Source organism: Numida meleagris, chromosome 5, assembly GCF_002078875.1.
Source record: "Numida meleagris isolate 19003 breed g44 Domestic line chromosome 5, NumMel1.0, whole genome shotgun sequence".
Taxonomy (NCBI): Eukaryota; Metazoa; Chordata; class Aves; order Galliformes; family Numididae; genus Numida; species Numida meleagris.
In genome coordinates, this window is record NC_034413.1 from 31,344,687 (window position 1) to 31,350,134 (window position 5,448).

A 5,448-nucleotide genomic window follows, 5' to 3' on the forward strand; every position below is an offset into this window, starting at 1 on the left:
ATAAGATTTAAAATAACACCACGGTAAAAATGTATATCCTGACTTATATGTAGTTCATAGGCTCACTGCTGAATTCACAGTGCTGCAAAGGCTCCCAAGCACGCCTGATTTTCAGGAGCAAACAGAGCCTCTTGTCGCAGGTTGAATAACCCAGCGGCACAGAAATCGATGCTTATTTTCCCGAGATTTCTTTAAAAGAACCGAATCCGCCGCCCAATGGAGCGCAGGCAGGGCGCTGCCGAGCGCCGCAGCAAGACGCCCGCTGCCGGCAGCAGAGCTCGGCCGCTCCGTTTCGGGCGGGGCGCCGGGACGCGGCAGCTCCCATTGGCAGGCCGCGGTGCTTGGGGCGGGGAGAGCAGGAGCAGGAAGACTCAATAAGGATTTATGCCCTGGTGGTGTATTACGAGAAGCAGCGATGGCCGAGTGGTTAAGGCGTTGGACTTGAAATCCAATGGGGTCTCCCCGCGCAGGTTCGAACCCTGCTCGCTGCGGTCCGTAGGGGATGCTTTTTTCTTTAAATGTCCGCTATTTTTGTTTCTCATGCCTTCTGTGCTGAACGTGAGTTTATTCGTTTATTCTACTGTAACTCGGTAGGTAGTGCTTTCAGATCACTCTTTTTTTTTTTTTTTTTTTTTTTTTGAGAAAAGAAAAGAGCAGTATGTTGCAAGGCAAATTTCTGACATGAAAGCTAAAACATCTGTGAAAAGCATCAGCTAGTGGAGGTAGGGGGATGGGATACTGAGCTCTGGTGCTGAGCTCCCCACAGCTCACCATCTTGGTCCTCCGTGGCCAGAAGAGACTCCTTCCCAGACTTCTCCTCCACTATGTCCTACAGACGATAAAAATAAGCTCTTGCCAGCAGCAAACTGCTCCATACTGACTGCATTTCCTTCATTACACTTTCTTTTTCATGAAGGAAGCTGGGCTGATTGCTCCCGTATCTCCAGTAAGGGGATACTACATCATCTCTTCTTATCATTTATAGCTTTCTGCTCATATGCACATACAATTTTAAAAGAATGTATGGGTTTCAAATAACAATTAAGGAAGAAAACAAACAACTTCTTTTCCATTTAGAAGAGCTGCTTTTGTTTAATCCTTCAAGAATGTAAACTCTCTTTTGTTGTTGTTGTTTAACTTTAAGATCCCACACATCTTGCTAATCTGGAACAGATGTGAGGAGCTCTATTTTGTGTAATGATGTTTTGTGTAGCATTCCAAATTCATAAAAAGCTTTAGAAGAGTCAAAATGTAAAACACAGTGGGTGGGCTTTTTTCTTCTCCACTACCACACTGAAGTTTTTCCCAGTTTTTTTTTTACTGACTACTTTACACATCTTATTTCCAAAATACATATTTTATTGTTTTATAAATCTAAAGACAAAGCACCAACCCAATAATTAGTTATCAGAAAGATCTCATCTTCAATATGTCATTCCACTGGAACCTCGCTAGTGATGGAAATGTCAAATGGCAAAACGTAGGGTTATCTTAAATTCTGAACTGCAAAATAAGAAGTCAGTGTATCAGCAAAGCAGTGCAGATCTCCTTGAAAGTGATTTTACCTAAATTTTGCAGTTGAAAAATTAACAAGCAGGAGCAAACACCCAAGCTTTTTCCCAGCCTCGCTCTTCACCACGATTTATGAAAATGTACCCATCAAGACCCTGCAGGGGGAAAGCCATATTGTTTTAACTGCAGTTACTTTTTGTAAGGGTGTGGTTGTTGTTTTTAGTAATTACAGAAGAAAGTAAGGACTGTCAAACGGACTACTAAGGCTATATGCACATCAGCAGCACTAGAGTCCTGGGTTCAGGTCTCTCCTTTGTTTCTCTTTTTAAAAACTCAACTATAAGAATGAGAAAAAGTGGTAAGGAATCCAGTGTTAGAGTCCAGGCCCCGAAAGCTACACATGGGAGTAACAAGATACTGCTCCATGTGTCTACAACTCTACACAATTATCTGCCCCAAACCTGGCTCAGGGCACCCTTAAGATATCCAAGCTCCTTTTTGTCATGAGCTATCCATCCTGAAGCAAGGAGCTTTGTCCTTTGGCAGCGACAGGTCAAGCATAGATATGGGAGTCCTGGGAAGTACTCAGATACTTTGGAAGTGAGGAGTACAGGTAGCAGAAAGTACCAAAGTCACCAAGGTACAAGCAGCTGGAACAGTCTTATCAGTCCTCTGCACTTTACTGCACATGCTCCCGCTCCCCTTCCCCTAGGTATCATTTGCACGTTGTTGTTACATCAGAAAGGAGAGGAGCTGGCATTCAGATACCCAGCAGAAATCTGGAGGCAGCATGGAAATCAACAGCTAGAAAAGGACCAGCTCTGACAGTCCTGATGAGATAAGTCTAGTTTTTGTAGGGGGTGAAGCCTGAGTCAAACTACATCTCCTTAGAAGTACTGCTGGCTTTTGGTGCCGAGTCATTTGATGTCTTCAGAGAAGCAGTTTTGACAGAGAAGCATGCAAATCTTTTTATCCAAAATGCTGAAAACTACACTGCACATCAAGAATGGAAATCTGAACGTTGTCAGCAGATCTCGTATTTTAGAAGTAATCCCTCTCATTCGCTGCCTCACCAAAAGAAGGGAGCAAGAGCAAACCCTTGAGAAGATGCTATAGAGAGGAAAAAAATAGCTTTCTGCAACTTCTACTGCCTATGACAGCTTGTGATATACGCCAGAGACCTAAGACTCATGAAGCTTCTCAGCTTCAACGTTGCAGAGAAAACCATGAGTCTTATTTTCATTAACATGGAAGGAAGAAATGAGCATAGCAAAGGTGAAAGAGCAAACATACACAGTGTACATGTCAAAGTGGAGGCTTGGTGACTCACAGCTGCAGGAAAATCACATACACTGAGCTGCAATAAAATACCCAGCATAAACTGATAAGTATCACCTCATCTGACAGCGACAGAAGCCGATGCTTACTGAGTTGCTTTATCTTTTGCTGTGTAATTTCACCAGCTTTATAACAGCTTTGCTGCTTACCTTCCTGGAAGGCTTGTTTCTTATTTCAGGATATTAAAGCATATGACAGCAATGCTCATGCTCAGGAAATTAAACGTAGCCAGTATCTCTTTTAATCATCAGGATACTTCTATTATATAGCGTATAAACTATCTTTTTTTCTGTCTTACCTGAAGAATAAAATGAGTATTCAGGAAATGACCTTACCTATCATTCAGCTTTACTCAGCCTGAGGTTTTTAAGTCCTATACTATTTGTATTCATCAACAACATTTTAATTCTTAACATTGACACGTGGGAAACTTAGCAAAACAAGAAGTTTGTGAAGGACTAGAATATTCTCAGTCTTACATAGACAGAATTTGCAAAAAAACAGGAATTACAGCAGGAATTTGAAATATATTAATTTTTATAATACAAGACACAGCAAGTCAGATTCCCCAGATACCCAGCAGGTTGAGGGTTCTTTGTTATCTACGTAAACAACTCATAAGAAGAGCTAAACAGGAAAATGGGACCTTATCCCCCAGCCCTTGCAGGTGGCTGCCCTCTCCCTAGCTTGTGGCTTACAGCTCTCCTAATCATCATGCACCACCTGTGGCTGTTGCTGGTCTTTTGCAGCTGTCACTATTGGGCAAAGGAAGTTAAATTTTTCCTTTGGCTACTAAAATGCCACATACACCTGGCTGTTATAATTGCATCTTTTCAAAGCTCAAGTGACACAGCATACATCCCCTCCACCAATTTATGTCTAAGCGTGAGTCTTAGTCAAGTATGCTGTGTGCTTACCAGCGCAGAGGCCAAGGCACTACATTATCACTAGTAACATTAGGCCCCTGGATCTTTTCATGCTACTAGCAACCAGGCTTCAAAACCCAATTGTATCTATTTGGAAAAAAAATAAACAGCTTCTGCTTGAGAAGGGGTGGGTAGGGTCCCAACTCATTAAATACTGAATAATTTGTCAGGTGCTCATTGTTTTCCTTTTTATAATGAGGGAGAACAAAGATACCCACTTATTCCAATTAACTGTTCTTGCTGGCCAGCAGGTCAGGTACCACCACTACTACTCCAGAGTCAAAACAAGCTGCACAGATTCCTCCTGTTTTCCACTACTGCTGGGCTCACTAGGTGTAATGGTGTAATATGATGGAAAGTGCAGCAATGACAGCAGAGTAGCAAGGTCCTAGGGTGCAGCAAGCAAGGACTTGCTCAAATACAACAGCCATGGATGCAGAAACAAATAAAAGAATCTGCTTACCCTTAGAAGACCTCAGGTACACATGGATCTCCAGCAAGATACCCTTGCCTCCACTGCCAACCCTTAAATAACATCTCAGAAGGGGTGGATCCTGGCTCCACTCCTCTCAGTCACTCAGCTGCATTGCTTGCACCTGAATAAGATTATTGATCTCTAGCAAGTACATTGCAAAATGTGGGGCTCAGAGTCTTCCCAATATTGCAACTATTCATCTATAACAAATATCAACAGGTGTTTTGGCCAAACAGACCAGTTTGAATGACATAAGAAACAGTTTCATTGTTCAAAGGCCTCCTATATGCTCAGTTGTCAAGGGAAACCACCTGGTTAGGTCCTAAATCATCTACTAAAGCACCCTCTTGTAAGAACAAGTGAAACAGGGAGGGAAGACTGATCCTAAGTAGGCCAGCTAGTTGCATTTCCATCTTTTCAGAAAGGAGAGGAAAAAAGAATTACTTTATGTCCTTCACATGGACTAGAGGTTCTTCTGCTCCTCTTGTTTCACATTATTTACTATCCTTCCATGATAAAATGGGCTCTTTCTTGAACAAGAAACATACCTTTCTATAAAAAGTAAATATGTAATAACATCTAGCAGATATTACAGAGAATTATTACTACAATCCGTATCAGCTGCAAAATGCACAAGGGAAAAGAACACAGAATAAAGAATACATTTTGTATAAGCAGGATGATGCATTATAAAAATAGCTGTCACTACTGATGTCAAACTAGGATCAACGCAGCTGTAACAATAGAACAGCATTACTTTGAGCTTTTATAAATAGATTGGTGCAAACACAACTGGAGTTATCACTAGTATCAGCTCTTGTAAAGAAAACTGACATCAGAATAACAATACAAATGAAGCTAATCAGATGTACACATTATCTCTATTGCAGTGGCAGGTATTTAGGTTACAGCTTGTAGCAAATAAGCACCAAAGAGAAACACAGTAGGACAGTCAGCACATTACACCACTGGCACAATAAGACCAAACGTGTTGCTTCAGGAAGAACAGATGTCATACAATTGTCTCCATGTTGAGAGAATACCACAGTTCTTAGATTAGACTTTCCACAGAGATTCCCAGGATTTGTAACTGGACTCCCTTAAGCATTTCGCTGCTGGTGGGACAAGTAACAAGAAATTCAAGAGGGATCTCTGTGGGGAGTAGAGCATTCCACTTAACAGAAAAAAAAAAAACAA

General features: G+C 41.6%; 1 non-coding gene across 1 annotated transcript; it reads left to right on the forward strand.

Moving 5' to 3' along the window:
* TRNAS-UGA lies at positions 410 to 491 on the forward strand. The gene has a single exon. It is a non-coding gene; the product is annotated as a tRNA-Ser (tRNA).